Genomic DNA, 19,755 nt, shown 5'->3' with positions numbered 1-19,755 from the left:
CATTAGCATCTTTTAGAGCAAGTCTCCTGGTGGTAAGATCCTTTGTTTCCTGTCTTCTGAGAATTTATTTATTTAACACTCATTTATGAAAGATATATTCATTAGATATGAAATTTTGAATTAGCATTTCTTCTCTTTTAGTATTCAAAACTTGTTTTTATACTTCCTTCTGGTCTGCATGATTTCTGACAAAAACTGTGCATTTATTCAATATTGCTCACTTCCTATAAAGGATAACTTTTCTTGGGATGCTTTCAAAAAAGTTTCTTTTAATCAATTGCTTTTATCAAGTTAGTTATGTTGCATCTAGGTATGCTTTTCTTTTAATTTAACCATTAGTTTTGCAGAACATCCTAAATCTATAAATCCTTTTTTTATTACCATGGGTTTTGGACCATTATTTTATCAAATATTTTTTCTTTATCCATCTTTTTCCTCTTCTAAGATTTTAAAGATGCAAATATTAAGCATATAGCTATTGCCCCATAGGTCCCTACTATGTTTATTTATTTTTAATTTTTTCCTCATGGTTATTCAGATTGGGTAAAACTATTGACCTACTTTTGATTTTCAGGACCCTTCACCTGTCATTTCTATTCTATGGAGCCTATTCAATGGTTATTTTATCTTTCAGATATTGTATCTTTTCAGCTTTAACTTTTCACTTAACTTTTAAAATAAACTCTAGGTCTTATTTGAGACTTCCATCTTTCTATTCACTTTGAGAGAGTCCCCCAGCTTCCTTCAGTGAGCATGATTATGGTAGCTGCTTTGAAGTATGTGAATTCCAACATCTGGGTCACCTTAAGGTTGTTACCCTTGATTCTTTTCTCCTTTAGAATTTTTGAGACTTTTCTGACTCTGTGTACACTTCAGTAAAATATTTTGTACCTTTGGAGCTTTGAATATTTTGTTTTGAGATCCCAAGTCTTTTGAGGTAAAAGTCATGGAAGAAATAATTATTCAATGACCATTTGAAAGTGTGTAACTCAGAGATATTTAGTATGTTCACAGTCTGTTCAATCATCACCTCTATCTAGTTCCAAGATACTTTTATAACCTCATTTAAAAAATCCCATATCCATTAAGCATTGGCACATAGTTCCTGATTCCCTAGACCCTGGTAAACACTAGAATTTAACTATTCTGGATATTTCCTATAAAAGGAATCATATAGTACCTAAGATTTTATATCAGCTTCTTTCCCTTGGTATAATGCTTTTGAAGCTCATCTTCACTGCATTGTGTATTAGTAACTAATTTTTTTAATGTCTGAATAATGTCCTGTTATATGGGTATAACACTGTATTTTTCTATATATTAGTTGATGGACATTTGCATTCCTTCCACCAATTTGACTATACAAAATGTGCCACTATGAGTGTGAGCATTCATATATAAATATTTGTCTGTTTTCAAATCTTTGAGGCAAAATGTCCTCAAAGTTCTTTCATGTGGTAGCCCTTGACTGAATTTCTTCCCCTTTGATGACTAATACTCTGTTTTTCTATTCATCTATTGATGAACATGCAGGTTGTGTTAACCTCTTGACAACTGTGGATAGGGCTAATTCTAATTCTGAAGTTGGGTATACAGATATCTCTTCAAGAGCCAGATTTCAGTTCTTTGTGACTTGAAGCCAGGTTCTTAATCTTCTTCTGTTGTTGTGTACTTCTTGCAATGAGACCTGCCCCACAGGTAAAATGGTGAGAAAAATCAAAGCATATTTTTGAGTAGTCACTCCATACTTTTCAGACCATGGGATGCTCTTTTTCTAGTTCACTCAGTCAAAGAGAAGGATTTTTTTTTGTTTAAAATGTTAAATGTGGGGCAGACACTGTAGCACAGCTGCTTAAAACATGGCCTACAATGCCAGCATCCCTTTCTGGGTGCCTGTTCAAGTGTCAGCTGCTCCACTTCCAATCCATCTCCATGCTAATGCACCTGGGAAAGTAGCGGAGGTTGGCCTAAGCCCTTGGGCCCCTGCACCAACATGGGAGTCCTGGAAGAAGCTCTGAGCTCCTGGCTTCAGCCTGGACCACCTCCTGGGCATTGCCACCATTTGGGGAGTGAACCAGCAGATGGAAGATCTCTCTCTCTCTCTCTCTCTCTCTCTCTCTCTCTCTCTGTGTGCGTGTGTGTGTGTGTGTGTCTGTCTGTCTCTCCTTCTCTCGCTCTGTAACTCTGCTTTCAAATAAATAAATAAATCTTAAAAATAATTTTTTTTAAAATGTTACATGCCTGCACAGCTCCTCCTAGTGTTTCCACTGTAGGTAGACAGTCTAGTGGTTTATGCTTGCTGAGTTTATGACAAGAGAAACAAAGAGAAACCAAGAAATAATTTCTCTGTCTCACACCTGCCATCCTTGTAATCTGAGTAGAGACCATTTCTCTTGGAAGGTTCTTTCTTCACACTCACTGCACAACTCTCAGAATTTTGACTGCTCTAAAGTCTAAACCAGGAGATCAATCAATATTTGATTTTTATTTTCTTGCCCAGCCAATCTGTTATTATTTACTTTTAAAATTCCACAAGTACTTGCTCTATGTGTTTGTCCATAGGGTTTAGTTGTAATCTGTAAGAAAGAGTATGAAATATATGAACACCTGTTTGCCAGAATTACAATAGTAACTTTGTAATAAAAATAATTTTTGTCATTGTATGCTTTTGTTTTATGAAAATACAATTAATTCACTTTGTACATTATGACTTTTTATTCAACAATCTTTCTAAACTCACTTAAGACTCATGATTTAAATGGAAAGTTGTTTTGTTTTTCTGTTTAATTCTAAATGTTCCTGTTAATTTAATTTACTGTAGAAAACTAATAGGTAATTTTATTACATTTCAGAATGGATGGTAAGATGGTGGACATTCGTTTCTCTTTCTAAACTCAAGGGAACATTATCAGCATCTATTAAATATTATATAAGCTATAAATATTGGCAGATATTCTTTAGGAAACTAAAGAAGTAAGCACATAATCCTGGAAGTTTGTGTTATCTAGGAACCATGCTGAATTATATTATAAATTTTCTGTGTATGACTTAGTTTTATACTTTATTTAATGATATATCATCAAGTTTTATTTTCAAAGTAATATTGGTCTAATGAAGTACGTTGGGAAATAATCCCCTTACTTACTCAAAGAATTGGTATGATTTGTTATTTTTTCTTACATATTTCATATTACAAGTAAATACATTTGAATTTTATATTTTCCTATGCAAAGAAAATAGTACACTCTTTAATTTGATTAGATGTAGATTCACATCTTTCCATGAGATTTCACAGTCATTTTTAAATGTAATTATTGTGCTTATTTTAATAAGATTTTTGTAAGATTTTTGTGAACTCCATCACTGTTGCAAATAAACAAATTTCCTTTTTCCATTTCTAGAAGTTGCTGTTATTTCAGTTAAACCTCCAGATTATTGCATATTTATCTTGTATCCAGACAACCTATAAATTCTTTCTGGTAAATCCAGTACTGTTTTTAGAAGAGCCTCAGATTTTCAAATCTTGTAGTCATATCACCAATAAACAAGAAGTAATGTTATCTCTTGTCTTCCAAAGGCATAGATGTCAGTTCACACTTTGTAAACAATAAAATAATGATAATGAGATAGGAGGTAATAGTATCCTGTACACTTCCTGAATTTAATATGATTTAAATGCATGTGCTACATTGCTGCTTATAATATTTGCTTTAGGGTTTTGATAAATTCTCTTTAACACATTTTAATAGGGCTTATTTCATTCTCATATAATTATAGTCTTCATTAAGAATAGGTTCAGTATTTAATGAAATTATTCTTCAACATCTATTTCAAGATTATAAAAATTGTTCACAAATGTTAATATTATGGATTCTATTGGTAGATTTATGATGTTGATCTCCTTTACATTACTGGAATAATTCATGTTCTTTCATGATTATACTATTATTTACCTATTATTATACCTATTATTCTTTTGACACTTTACTAAACTCTATTTGTTAATATTTTGTTTCAAACTTTGAGGTCCCATCAGTGTATCTAGTCTCCTGTTTTAGTATTTTGTGGGTTTTGCCACTCACATTACTGCTTTGTGAAATATACTAGGGAACTTTTAAATTTTTCTGGTTATTCATCTTTACAGTAATTTCAGTGGTGGATACAATCTCAGGAGGTTACAAGAAAATGATGAACAATAATTAACACCCATAAACACTTTGAGAAGAAGAATTTGTAGTGATTTATTTTATTATTGCCATGGTTGCCTTCTAATAATTAGTAGTTTGACTGCTGGTATCACTAAATGAGCTTCTATTAGGCCAACGTTTCAGTAGATAAAAGCAATAATCAGAATGAGCAAAACACAGAAAACAAATGACTGAAGATACTACAGAAGAATCTGTAGCACAGATTCTGGAGAATATCAACAACTGGAGAAAAGAACAGCATTGGTTGAGTTTTCAAATTTCATGACTTATACCTTAAGAGAAAAAGACACTCTCTGCCGTGACAGGTGACTGGACAAATGTAAAATATCTTCCTGCTGTGGTGCCTAAGGCACCTGAGGAAGCTGAGGAAATCTCAAAACTGAAAGATGAAGAAGCATATGGAAAAGGGTAGAGACGGAGTAAGAGAAGCACAGATTCTTGCTCAAGAAACCATAAACTCTTCTCAAATCTCTAGTTGACCTCTAAACTGTACTTTCCTGGGTGTATACTTCAAGTAGCCTAAGAACATAAATGAACTGGAGTGAAATGTAGGTCTAAGAGACAGAGACTGCAATTTGAACCCAACCGTTCTAATGGCCTAGGAAAACAAAAATATTAACACTCTTTAGGGTAAACTTAAATTCAGTATCTCAACAATATAGTATTCACAATGTTTAGTTTATAATATAAAATTTTTTCATTATAAGAAGAGGTGGGAAAAATAATACATTCACATACACACCTTTCTTTTTTTTTTTCTTTTATTTATTTGACAGGTAGAGTTATAGACAGTGAGAGAGAGAGAGACAAAGAGAAAGGTCTTCCTTCCGTTGATTCACTCCCCAAATGGCTGCTACGGCCGGCGCTGCACCGATCCAAAACCAGGAACCAGGTACTTCTTCCTGGTCTCCCATGTGGGTGCAGGGGCCCAAGCACTTGGGCCATCCTCCACTGCCCTCCCAGGCCACAGCAGAGACCTGGACTGGAAAAGGAGCAACCGGGACTAGAACCCAGTGTCCATATGGGATGCCAGTGCTGCAGGTGGAGGAGTAACCCAGTGAGCCAGGGCGCTAGCCCAAGAACCTTTCAAAAACATGCAATGAAAACAATTGATGTTGAAATTCACAGATAAGGATTTGAATGCTTCTGTTATATTTATATTAATGACAAAGGAAAATATGCTTGTAATGATTGAAAGTGGAATACATCAGAAGATAAATAAAAGCAAATGATGATTGAAAATTTGAGAACTGAATAATATATAAAATAAAATATTTCACCTGCCCCTGCGTGAGTTTAACAATATAATGCAGATGACAGCAAAATAGCCAATACATTTAAAGATAGATCTATAGAAATCATTGAAAAATCAAGATAAAAGAAAAAAACATATTGCAATGGAAAAGAATACACTGGGGAATCTATGGAACAATATCAAATACTTTAAGATATTTGTGCATGTAAGTTGATATCCAGAAGAGAAAAGAAAGAGAATGGGGCAAAAACAGTGAACAAAATTTTCTAAAATATGCTGAAAGCCATAAATACATAGATTCATAAAGTTCAGCTGTTGCCAAACAGTACAAGTATGAATTATGATGGCATACCTAAGAAAATTCTGTCATCCAAACATGCAGGAATTATTTATGTATATCAAAGCTGTACCAGTTATAATAGATGAAAATAAGAATTTGATTGCCTTTAATAGACATCTAAGTACACATTGCATACTGGTGAAAGTTGAGGATACAGTAAAAAAAAGAGTGCTACAGAAGTGACAGGACCTCAGAATTAAAGAATAATCAGTTGTACAAACTTTCTTACTTATTGAGCACCTTAAAAAGGAGGCTGATTTTATTGGTACTGCCTCATTATCAAGGACATCTTTTAGATAATAAAGCAGCACTTGAATAGTACTGACATGTCCTTCAGTATTTTCTTGAAAAAGCAAAAAATATCCAAAGAAGAGAATGCTGCTCATCCTTCCAAAATATTTAAAGGACCAGGCTTTTCTTCCTTTCCCTTACTTCTCCAAGAATATAAAGTTCTGTGTGGGTTATTCGGTAATGTAGTCATGTCTACCAAGTATCATAAAGTATCTAAAATAGTTCTCACAAAAATACCAACAGATTAGAATATAATAATTCATGAACAATTCAGCCAGAAGTAGATAAAAAGAGTAGATTATTATTTTATTTTATTTAATTCATTTGCTAGATTCTGTATCCTAATATCATTACAGAAACTTGACACCTAGAATAATGCTTTAAGTGAAAACTTTACTACTATGGAACACAATGTAGATCTCAACTCTTTCATTAAGAACACCAATATTGAATACAACTTATTGGGAATGTTCTTTCAGGCTTGACACCAGCTAACAGTCACCAGAGACAGTCAACAAAATGGCAGCAAGAATGCAATTGACAGCTAGAAGAAGTACAAACAAGAAGGATTTCTGCACCTTTTTAAAAATTCATTCTGGAGACAGAGAGGGACAAGACAAACGCAAGGAGAGACAGATTACAGAGTCATTTTTCAATGCCCAGGATTGGTCTGAACCAATTCAATGATGGTCTCCCATGTGTATGGCAGGTACCCCACTGCCAAGTCATCAACTGCTTCCTCCTGGAGTTTACAATGGCATGAAGCTGGACTCAGCAGCCATCTCCAAGAACTAACCTGAGGTGGCATTGATATGGGTTGCAGACTTCTTAACCACTAGGCAAACACCTAGTTTCTGCCTTGAGTTTCTGCTCATAATAATCTTATTTCTAGTATCTAACAAAATTTTTGGTAAATAGTAAACAAATTAATAGGGTAAATTAGAGAAGAAATGAGCAACACAAAAATAATTTATGTTATAATTCCAGTGTTCCGTACTTCCACAAAAGCAACAAATGTCCGTAAAAGCCTGTCAGAATCAACTGTTTTAAACTCATAAATTTAATCCAGTAAATTAAAACAAATGAGAAATGCTTGGTGAAATAGAAACCACTGCTTTTCATTAAGGGAGCATTGTGGCATTTTAAATTATCTGCTATCATATCTTAAATCTTGGCTCAGTGGCTAACTTGAAGATGAAAGCCTGCACTCCTGGTGCAGGTTGTTAGAGCCAGAGGCAGCAAAATAGATCTTTTTCTCAAAGAAATGTACTTATTATTTGACTTCTTTGCTGGATCTCTGAAGGACTGGCACAATAACTTGCTATTGTTTTATTTTATTCAACATTCTCAAGTCTCAAGGGATGTTCTGGATGGAGTTTGCCAAAATAATTTAAAGGTACAGGAATTGTCTGCAGGAAACTGGGGAAAAAATGCAACAGACCAAACACACAAGATGCAGACTGAATGGCATGGGAAGGAAGAAATTGGGAAAGGAGAGATGTTGAAATAAGACTTTATCTTTAAGGCAGCCACATGCAACAGGGAATGAAAATAGCCCAACACATGCCCAGGACTTTAAGATTGCTGGGAGAAAGTCTGAGAAGCTGCTGTTCATTGACCTATGCCTTGAATAATCTTCAGCTTCAAACCATAAAGTAGAGGATAAGGCATCATTACAAACATTCTCACTAAGCATTGAAGAGCCAATCTGGAAAAGCTAACATAGTGTTTATGCTTCCTTTCTTTACCCAGAGCTATTGAAGAAAACTCGGTGAAAACAGTAGATAATCACTAAATTAATGGAACACTGATGTGAGTGGCCACACAAGACAAAGAACACAGATTTTTACAAAAACAATTTAGAAATCAGCAACAACAACTAACCCCCAAAGGAAGGTAAAATTGATTTACAAAGTTGCTACATTCTATTCAAAATGGCAAAGTTTCAACAAAATTAAAATGCAAAGAAATTAGAAAACAGGCCTGTTTACAGGGAAAAAGAAATAGAACTTGATGGCTATGGTTTGCATATTAATGCGGATGTCTCCCCAAGGCTTATGTATTGAAAGCTTGGTCCCCAAAACTTAGACTAATGGCTAATGGGTTAATGTTAATTGTTAATGGATTAAGACTGAAAGCTTGGTCCAGTGATGGCACCTAGAAGGTCGATGCAGTGGGAAATCTTTAGGTCATTGTGTTTGTGCACTGGAAAGGTAGTACTCCTGAAAAAGCTGATTTTTTTAACTTTTATTTAGTAAATATACATTTCCAAAGTACAATCTTTGGATTACAGTGGCTTCTTCCCATTATATCCTCCCTCCCACCCACAACCATCCCATCTCCTGCTCCCACTCCCATCCCATTCAAATCAAGATTCATTTTCAATTATCTTTATTTACAGAAGATCAATTTAGTATATACTAAGTAAAGATTTCAACAGTTTGCACCCACACAGATACACAAAGTATAAAGTACTGTTTGAGTGCTAGTTATACCGTTAATTTGCATAGTACAACACATTAAGGACAGAGATCCTACATGGAGAGTAAGTGCACAGTGATTCCTGTTGTTGATTTAACAATTGACACTTGTTTATGGCGTCAGAAATCACTCAAGGCCCTGTCAAGAGTTGCCAAGGCTATGTGAGCCTTTTGAATTTGCCAACTCCAATCTTATTTAGACAAGGCCATAGTCAAAGTGGAAGTTCTCTCCTCCCTTCAGAGAAAGGTACCTCCTTCCTTGATGTACCATTCTTTCTGCTGGGATCTCACTCGCAGAGATCTTTCATTTAGGTCTTCTTCTTCTTTTGCCAGAGTGTCTTGGCTTTCCATGCCTAAAATACTCTCATGGGTACTTCAGCCAGATCCAAATGCCTTAAGGGCTGATTCTGAGGCTAGAGTGCTGTTTAAGACATCTGCCATTCTATGAGTCTGCTGTGTATCCCACTTCCCATGTTGGATCGTTCTCTCCCTTTTTTATTCTATCAGTTAGTATTCGCAGACACTAGTCTTGTTTGTGTGATCCCTTTGACTCTTAATCCTATCATTATGATCAATTGTGAACAGAAATTGATCACTTGGACTAGTGAGATGGCATTGGTACATACCACCTTGATGGGATTGAATTGGAATCCCACTCCACCATTTGGGGCAAGTCCGAGTGAGCATGTGCCGAACTATACATCTCCTCCCTCTCTTATTCCCATTCTTATATTTAACAGGTATCACTTTTCAGTTAAATTTAAATACCTAAGAATAATTGTGTATTAATTACAGAGTTCAACCAATAGTGTTAAGTAGAACAAAAAAATACTAAAAGGGATAAAGTTGTTCCTCGACAGTTAGGACAAGGGCTGATCAAGTCACTGTTTCACATGTTGCCATTTCACTTCAACAGGTTTCTTTTTGGTGCTCGGTCAGTCCTCGGTTAAGTTATTCCAAGGTAGTTGATTGTTTTTGTAGCTATTGTGAATGGGATTGATCTTAGAAGTTCTTTCTCAGCCATGGCGTTGCCTATGTATACAAAGGCTATTGATTTTTGTACATTGATATTATATCCTGCTACTTTGCTAAACTCTTCTGAGTTCCAATAATCTCTTAGCAAATTTCTTTGGATCCCCTCAATAAAGAATCATATCATCTGCAAAGAAGGGTAGTTTTTCTTCCTTCCCAATTTTTATCTCTTTAATTTATTTTTCTTCCCTAATGGCTCTGGATAAAACTTCCAGAAATATATTGAATAGCAATGGTGAGAGTGGACATCCCTTTCAGGTACCAAATCTCAGTGTGAATGCTTACAACTTTTCCTCACTCAATAGGAAGCTGGTCATGGGTTTTTCATAAGCTGCTTTGATTGTATTGAGGAATGTTCCTTATATATCAGGTTTGCTTAGAGTTTTCATCATGAAAGAGTGTTGTATTTTATCAAATGCTTTCTCTGCATCTATTGAGATAGAAATATGGTTTTTCTTCTGCAGTTTGTTAATGTGGTATATCACATTGATTCATTTGTGAACATTGAACCATCCCTGCACACCAGAGATAAATCCTACTTGTTCTGGGTGGATGATCTTTTTGATCAAGATTCATTTTCAATTCTCTTTATTATACAGAAGATCAGTTTAGCATATATTAAGTAAAGGTTTCAACAGTTTGCACCCACATAGAAACACAAAGTGAAAAATACTGTTTGAGTACTAGTTATAGCATTAAATCACAATGTACAGCACATTGAGGACAGAGATCCTACATGAGGAGTAAGTGCACAGTGACTCCTGTTGTTGACTTAACAAATTGACACTCTTGTTTATGGCATCAGTAATCACCCTAGGCTCTTGTCATGAGTTGTGAAGGCTATGGAAGACTTTTGAGTTCACAGACTCTGATCATATTTAGACAAGGTCATAGTCAAAGTGGAAGTTCTCTCCTCCCTTCAGAGAAAGGTACCTCCTTCTTTGATGACCTGTTCTTTCCACTGGGATCTCACTCACAGAGATCTTTCATTTAAGTCATTTTTTTTTTTTGCCAGAGTGTCATGGCTTTCCATGCCTGAAATACTCTCATGGGCTTTTCAGCCAGATCCGCATGCCTGAAGGGCTGATGCTGAGGCAAGAGTGCTGTTAGGACATCTGCCATTCTATGAGTCTGCTGTGTATCCCACTTCCCATGTTGGATCATTCTCTCCCTTTTTTATTCTATCGGTTAGTATTTGCAGACACTAGTCTTGTTTATGTGATCCCTTTGGTTCTTAGTCCTATCATTATGATCAATTGTGAACAGAAATTGATCACTTGGACTAGTGAGATGGCATTGGTACATGCCACCTTCATAGGATTGAATTGGAATCCCCTGGTATGTTTCTAACTCTACCATTTGGGGCAAGTCAGCTTGAGCATGTCCCCTATTGCACATCTCTTCCCTCTCTTATTCCCACTCTTATATTTAACAGCAATCACTTTTCAGTTAAGTTTCAACACTTAAGAATAACTGTGTGTTGATTACAGAATTCAACCAAAGGTAGTAAATAGAACAAACAAAAAAAAATACTAAGAGGGATAACATATTAAGCTGCTCATCAACAGTCAGGGCAAGGGCTGATCAAGTCACCATTTCTCATAGTGTTCCTTTCACTTTAACAGGTTTCCTTTTTGGTGCTCAGTTAGTTGTCACCGATCAGGGAGAACATGTGATATTTGTTCCTTTGGAACTGGCTTATTTCACTCAGCATAATGTTTTCCAGATTCCTAACAGGGATCACATTTCAGTTAAAATTTAAACACCTAAGAATAATTGTGTGTTAATTACAGAGTTCAACCAATAGTACTAGAACAAAAAAAAATACTAAAATGGATAAAGTATTACATTATACATCAACAGTCACCCCGGTTAGAATGGCTCACATTCAGAAATCTTCCAAGAACAGATGCTGGCAAGGATGTGGGGAAAAAGGGACACTAACCCACTGTTGGTGGAAATGCAAAATGATAAAGCCTCTATGGATGTCAGTCTGGAGATTCCTCAGAAACCTGAATATAACCCTACCTTACAACCCAGCCATCCCACTCCTTGGAATTTACCCAAAAAAAAAAATAAATTGGCAAACAAAAGAGCTGTCTGCACCTTAATGTTTATTGCAGCTCAATTCACAATAGCTAAGACCTGGAACCAACCCAAATACCCATCAACAGCAGACTGGATAAAGAAATTATGGAACATGTACTCTATAGAATACTATACAGCAGTCAAAAACAATGAAACCCATAATTTTGAGATGTTGTGTTGTTATCCTCATTTAATTCCAGAAAGTTTTTGATTTCTCTTTTGATTTCTTCTATGACCCAGTGTTCATTCAGGAGCATGTTGTTCAGTCTCCATGTGTTTGCATTTACTCTAGTGATTCCTGAGTTGCTAATTTCCAGTTTCATTCAACTATGGTCCGAAAAGCTGCATGCTATGATTCCAATTGTTTTGAATTGGCTGAGACTTGCTTTATGGCCTAGTGTGTGGTCAATCCTAGAGTAGGTTCCATGTCCTGCTGAGAAGAATGTAAATTCTTTATGTGTAGGATGAAAAGTTCTGTAGATATCTGTTAGATCCATTTGGGCTACACTGTCAATTAAATCTGCTGTTTCCTTGTTGATACTCTGTCCAGTTGATCTATTTCTGTAAGTGGAGTATTGAATTCCCCCAATACTATTGTATTGGTGTCTCCCTTTAAGTCACTTAACATATCTTTTAAATAGACCGGTGCCCTGTAATTAGGTACATATGCATTTGTAATAGTTATATCTTCCTGTTGAATTGATTCCTTAATCATTATATAGTGCCCTAGATTGTTTCTCTTAACAGTTTTTGTGTTAAAGTTTATTTTGTCAGATATTAAGTGGCTACACCTGCTCTTTTTTGGTTTCTGTTGGCATGGTATATCTTTTTCCAGCCTTTCGCTTTCAGTCTGCATGCATCTTTGTTGTAAAGATGTGTTTCTTGTAAGCAGCAAATAGATGGGTTTTGTTCCCTAATCCATTCAGCCAGTGTGTGCCTTTTAACTGGAGAGTTGAGGCCATTAACGTTCAACGTGACTATTGATAAGTAGTAACTTTGCCCTGCCATTTGCCACATATATTTTCTAATATATGTTTTGAACTTCCCATGCTCTTTTACTGGTATGTTTTCTTCCTTTACTTCTTTCATATTGATGACCATGTTTCTGTGTTTCTGTGTGAAACACATCTTTAAGCATCTTTTGCAGGGCTGGACGAGTGGTGAAAAATTCTTTCAATTTCTGTTCGTTGTGAAAGGTCTTTATTTCACCTTCGTTCACAAATGAGAGCTTTGCAGGATATAATATTCTGGGCTGGCAGTTTTTCTCTCTTAGTACCTGGGCTATATCTCACCATTCCCTCCTAGCCTGTAGGGTTTCTGATGAGAAGTCTGCTGTGAGTCTAATTGGAGATCCTCTGAAAGTAATCTGACATTTCTCTCTTGCACATTTTAGAATCTTTTCTTTATGTTTCACTGTGGTGAGTTTAATTACAACGTGTTGTGGTGAGGATCTCTTTTGGTCATGTTTATTGGGGGTTCTATATGCTTCCTGTTCTTGGCTGTCTCTGTCCTTCTCTAAACCCAGGAAGTTTTCTGCTAGTATCTCACTAAAAAGTCCTTTTAATCCTTTCTCTCTCTCCATGCCTTCCAGAACTGCTAGAACCTGAATGTTGGTTTTTTAATAGTATCCTGTAGATTCCCAACAATATTTTTTTAGATTTCTAATTTCCTCTTCTTTTCTTTGGTTTGACTGCATACTTTCCTGTGCTCTGTCTTCTAAGTCCAATATTCTCTCTTCTATCTCACGGATTCTGTTGTTTAGGCTCTCAAATGCGTTTGTCATTTGATCTATTGAATTCTTCATTTCATTTTGATTTCTCTTCACTATCACAGTTTCATGTTCTACTAAATTCCTCATTTCATTTTTATTCCTCCTTAAGATTTCATTTTCATGAAAGAGATTTTCTGCCCTGTCTACTATGGATTTCTGTAGTTCATGCATTTGTTTTTGAGAACTTCTAAATGTTCTTATCATCAATTTCTTGAAATCTGTATCTTCCATTTCTTCTATCTCATCATCTTCATAATCTTGCATTGGAGTGTCATGTTCATTTGGGGGCATCATGATGTCTTCCTCTTTCTTGTTTCCTCGGTTTCTACATTTGTTGTTTGGCATATTGGAGATATTCTTTGGTTTCTTCTGGTTTTTTTTTTTTTCCCTAGCTGTGATGGCTTTTCTGGTTATACTATGACTCTAGGTTAAGTGGACTGTCTGCTTTGGTGAATCTCTAGAGGCCTTTAGTGGGTGTGGCCAGAGAGCTCTGTTTAGTTCTTCAAGGTTAAGGGTGTGCCATAGGTGACACACCCAGGTTTGCTGTGGTAATTCTCTCTCTCTCTCTCTCTCTCTCTCTCTTTTATTCATAAGGGAAGTAATTCCGCTCATCTGAGCCCTTCTCCTTGATGGCAATCAGTCTCTGAGCTCTGGCCTCTGTGGGTATAAAATTCAGCTGCTCTGTCCCAAGGACCACACAAAGGATCTGTGCAGTCCTCAGTGTAAGCTCAGATTCCCTTGTAATGTCTCCCATCGGGTTGCCAAGGTTACTGAGTTTGTGGCATCTCCCATCGAGTGTACTCATGTCCCAGGCACACCATGAGTTCTCCCACACACTCTCAGTTTTGTTTTTTTTTTTTTTTTTCACAGTCCCAGTTCATAAGCTCCACACATTCACTAGGTCTTAACCTCCTGTTATTTCTCCCCACCAGAGTCAGGTTTTTCTGCTTGGCTGAGGGCAGGCACAGCCCTGAGCTGGTTCAGCTATTATGTATGTCCAAAGTGGCACCTGCTGTATTTTTTTCCCGCCTTTGTAAGGTGAGTGGAAAGAGAATCATGTGTCCCTTTTATTTTTTTTTCCTCTCCTCTAGTTAGGCTGGTGAACTTTCCCCCATGGGGCTTCAAGCCTCGTTCCCTCTAGGCTCTTTCTGTCGCTTTCCTGCCAGTGTCTTGGGCTACTGCGATTTTGCCTCACCTCTCTTTCCAGCACTGGTGCGTAGACTCCGCGGTTGGTGTCCCGAGTCATGGGTGCCTGTGACCTCCACATAGGTCCACCATGTCCCACTAGTTCTGGAAGAGTTTCCTCTGCAGTGTTTTCCCTAGCTCTTCCCTGAGACTACAGTATCTCCACTTTTATTAAACTATCTTTTCCCGGACTATCAGTGTGCTCCCTTGCTATTCCGCCATCTTCAATAGTTGATTTTATAAAAAGATTTATTTATTTATTTATTTATTTGAGAGGCAGGGGCATTTGTGGATTGAACCAGTAGATAGAACATCTCTCTCCATCAGCCTCTGTCTGTCTGCCATTCAAACTGGAAAAGATGAAAATAAAAACAATTATTTATAAAATATATCTAAAAAGCTAAAGAAAACTATGGACAAAGGACTAATGGAAACAAGGACAACAATGTCTCAGCAAGTATAGAATATCATTAAAGATATAGCATTATGAAAGAAATGAAGCAGAAAATTTGAAACTGAAAAGTATAACAACTGAAAAAATTCACTAGAAGGATTCAAAAGCAGCATTGAGTATATGAAATGCTGCAGAGAATAAGAAAATGGGTCAGTTGTGATTTTCAGAAAGAGAAAAATAATGAAAAACTGACCATTCCTAATATACCTATGGGACACTACCAACTGTACAAATGCATAATAATAATAATAATACAAGGAGTGGAGGAAAAGAAAGCAAGAAAGTAATAAAAAGAATACTTAGGCGCTGATGCTGTGTCATAGTGGGTAAAGTCACTGCCTGCAGTGCAGGCAGCCCATATGGACACTGGTATAAGTCCCAGATGCTCCACTTCCCAGCTCTACTTCCAATCTAGCTCTCTGCTATGGCCTGGGAAAGCAATAGAAGACGGCCCAAGTCCTTGGGCCCCTGCACCCACGTGGGAGACCTGGAAGAAGCTCCTGGCTCCTGGTTTCAGATTGGCTCAGCTCTGGCCGTTAAGGCCATTTGGGGAGTGAACCAGTGGATGGAAGCTCTCTCTGTCTCTGCCTCTGCCTCTCTATAACTCTGCTTCAAATAAATCCTTTTTAAAAAGTGATCTTTTTTTTAAAGGCAAATACATAAAACAATAATTGTAGATATATATCAATGAGCATAAAAGATATAAATATGCAATTTGTACCAAAAATAACAAAAGAACAGGAAGATGTAAGGGAGCAAGAGTACTTTAGGCATGGAAAGCCATGACACTCTGGCAAAAAAAAAAAATGACTTAAATGAAAGATCTCTGTAAGTGAGATCCCAGTAGAAAAAATGGGCCATGAAAGAAGGAGGTACCTTTCTCTGAAGGGAGGAGAGAACTTCCACTTTGACTATGACCTTGTCTAAATATGATCAGAGTCTGTGAACTCAAAAGTCTTCCATAGCCTTCACAACTCATGACAAGAGCCTAGGGTGATTACTGATGCCATAAACAAGAGTGTCAATTTGTTAAGTCAACAACAGGAGTCACTGTGCACTTACTCCTCATGTAGGATCTCTGTCCTCAATGTGCTGTACATTGTGATTTAATGCTATAACTAGTACTCAAACAGTATTTTTCACTTTGTGTTTCTATGTGGGTGCAAACTGATGAAATCTTTACTTAATATATACTAAATCGATCTTCTGTATATAAAGATAATTGAAAATGAATCTTGATTTGAATGGAATGGGAGAGGGAGCGGGAGATGGGTGGGGTATGGGTGGGAGGGAAGTTATGGGGAGGGGGAAGCCATTGTAATCCATAAACTGTACTTTGGAAATTATATTTACTAAATAAAAAATAATTTTATTGGAGTATTTGCTGTGGGTTTAGCTTCCTGCGAATAGCTTGGGAGACAACAAGAGGTTCCATGGGTTCATGCCTACCACATGGAAAACATGGATAGAGTGCATAGCTGATGGCTTTCACATGACCCAGCCCTGTTTCTGTCATTATGAATTTCTGAAGATCCCTCCTATGTACCTGTAACAACAGAGCCCCAAAATACAGCAAGCAAAAATGTTGAGAACTTAAGGGAGAAAAAGAAAGATCTAGAATAATACTTGGAACCATCAAGACCCCATTTTCAATAGTGGCTAGAACAGGTAGACAGAAGATCAATAAGAAGATGAGGACTTACCACTGTGATTCTAATAGACATGTGTAGAACTTTCCATCCAACAGCAAAGAGGATTATCTGGGATAGTCTATATGTACAACTATTAAACAGGTATCAATATATTTTAAACTTTGTTATTCATAGCATCATCCCCACAATGGAGAGAAACTAGAAATCAGGAACAGAAAGAAAATTGAAATATTCACAGACATGGGGAAATTAAACAATACATTCAGTACTGTACAGTATTAAATATGAATGGATAAAATAAGAAACAGCAAATGAAATTAGAAAATATTTTCAGAAGAGTGAAATGAAAACTGTTACCAAAAATTATTGGATGCAGAAAAAGCAATACTCAGATAGACGTTTACAGCTGTAAATGGTTGCATTTACATAGAAGAAAGATCTGAACTCAATAACCTAAATTTATGCCATAAAAATTAGAAAAGGAAACATAACACTATCTTTTAACTATCAAAAGATCCTAAATGCTAAAGATTAAAATTGAAATACACAATGTAGAAAATAAGAAAAAAAAGAAGAAAGACAAAAGTTAATTCTTTGAAAAGATCAAAAACAGTTAAACCTTTAGAAAGAGTGACTAAAAAATAGAGAAGACGCAAATCACTAAAATTAGCAATGAAAGTGGGGGCATTACTATTAACTTTATAGAAATAAAAAGAATTGTAAACCAATACAATGAACTACTGTTCTTCAACAAATTAAATAACTTAAATGAAACAAATTCCTAGCAGCACCAAAACTTCCAAATGTGATCAAGAAAACAGAAAATCTGAAGAAATTTCTAATAAGTGAAGGCATTTGAATCAGTAATTTAAAATCTGCCAACAGGTAAAGCTTAAGTCCAGATGGTTTCACTGGTAAATTTTACTAAACATTTAAAGAAAAATTAGCACCAATCTTTCTCAAACTCTTGTGAAAACCAGAAGATGAGGGAACACTGTGTAACACATTCCAGAAGACCAGCATTATCCTAATACCAAAGCCAGATAACAATAGCACAAGAAAGAAAACTACAGGATCAATATCATTTATGAATACAGAAGTAAGAATCCTAAACAAAATATTAGCAAGTGAAATTCAGCACCATATTATACAACATAACTAAGTTGAATTTATTTCAGAAATGTAAGTGTATATAAAAATCAATGTAATATCTTTTGATTATTATTTATAACCCTTGTCTATATTCCTGTAGAACAATGGTCTTTATGATCTTTACTTGTTGCATATTATGGTTAGTGGTGCATTAAACCTATGATTATAAAGTAAATTGAAATTATGTTATTGCAAAAATTAAAGGAAAAAAAGAATGAAGGAAGATTGAGGGAGGGTGGGTAGAAGGGACATGTAGTTATCTTCTTAGGATTGTATCTATGAAATACGTGAAATCTGTTCACTTTATATTAATAAAAATAAAAAATTTAAACATCAACATAATGTATCATATTAATAGAATAAAGGTGAGCAAACCATGTGATCATTTCAGCTGGTGCAGAAAAAAGCATTTAACAAAATCCATTATCCTTTCATGATTTAAAATAAATTCACACCTGCCCCCCATGTAGCACCTCTGTCCTTAATGTGTTGTACTATGTGAATTAACGGTAAAACTCCTACTCAAACAGTACTCTATACTTTGTGGGTCTGTGTGGGTGCAAACTGTTGAAATCTTTACTTAGTATATACTAAGTTGATCTTCCATATATAAAGATAATTGAAAATGAATCTTGATGAAAAATGGGATGGGAGAGGGAGTGGGAGATGGGATAGCTGTGGGTGGGAGGGAGGTTATGGGGGGGAACGCTGTTATAATCCAAAAGTTGTACTTTGGAAATTTATATTTATTAAATAAAAGTTTAAAAATTATTTTTAAAAAATTCAACAAACTAGGAATAAAAGGCAACTTTCTCAATATCATAAAATACATTTATGAAAAACCCACAGCTTATATTGTACTCAGTAGTGAAACATTGACAGATTTCTCTCTAAGATCAGGAAAAAACTTGCAGGAAGCTCATTTTCATTACTTCTTTTTAATATTGTATTAGAAATTCTACTTAGAGCCATTAGGAAAGGAAAGAAAATAAAAGGTAAGGGCTGGTGCGGTGGTGCAGTAGGTTAAAGCCCTGGCCTGCAGCTCTGGCGTCCCATATGGGCACTGGTTTGAGTCCCATCTGCTCCACTTCTGATCCCGCTCCCTGCCAATACAACTGGGAGACCTGGAAGAACTCCTGGATCCTGGCTTTGGATCAGCTTGACTCTGACCTTTGCAGCTATTTGGAGAGTGAACCATCAGATAGAAGACCTCTGTCTCTCTCTGTTTCTACCTCTCTCTGTAACACTGTCATTAAAATAAATAAAATAGGCCGGCACCGCGGCTCACTTGGTTAATCTTCCACCTGTGGCACCGGCACCCCGGGTTCTAGTCCCAGTTGGGGAGCTGGATTCTGTCCCGGTTGCTCTTCTTCCAGTCCAGCTCTCTGCTGTGGCCCGGGAAGGCAGTGGAGGATGGCCCAAATGCTTGGGCTCCTGCACCCGCATGGGAGACCAGGATAAGCACCTGGCTCCTGACTTCAGATCGGCTACAGCGAACTGGCCATAGCAGCCATTTGGGGGAAGGGGGGTGAACCAACAGAAGGAAGACCTTTCTCTCTGTCTCTCTCTCACTGTCTAACTCTGCCTGTCAAAAAAATAAAATTAAATTAAAAAAAGAAAATGGAAAAAATAAATAAAATAATTTGTTTAAAAAAGAAAGGCAGAAGAAAATTGGAAAGGAAGAAATAAATTATCTCCATTTGCAGAATACATAATTTTATATGTGAAAAACCTCAAAGAACACACACACACAATACATCTAATTAAATGAATTCAGCAAGGTTTCAGGAAACATGATCAACACATGAAAATCAGATGTAGTTCTATACACAGCAATGAACAATCCA

The 19,755-nt window shown here is 36.2% G+C and overlaps 1 protein-coding gene across 1 annotated transcript in view; it reads left to right on the top strand.

Moving 5' to 3' along the window:
• The window catches only part of HTR2C (5-hydroxytryptamine receptor 2C), a 354,866-nt gene that overhangs the window by 256,602 nt on the left and 78,509 nt on the right, over positions 1 to 19,755 (top strand). The window lies entirely within an intron of this gene.

This window comes from Oryctolagus cuniculus, chromosome X (assembly GCF_964237555.1).
Source record: "Oryctolagus cuniculus chromosome X, mOryCun1.1, whole genome shotgun sequence".
Classification (NCBI taxonomy): Eukaryota; Metazoa; Chordata; class Mammalia; order Lagomorpha; family Leporidae; genus Oryctolagus; species Oryctolagus cuniculus.
The sequence above is the reverse complement of the archived record's forward strand: the minus strand, read 5'-3'. Positions and strand labels throughout refer to the sequence as shown.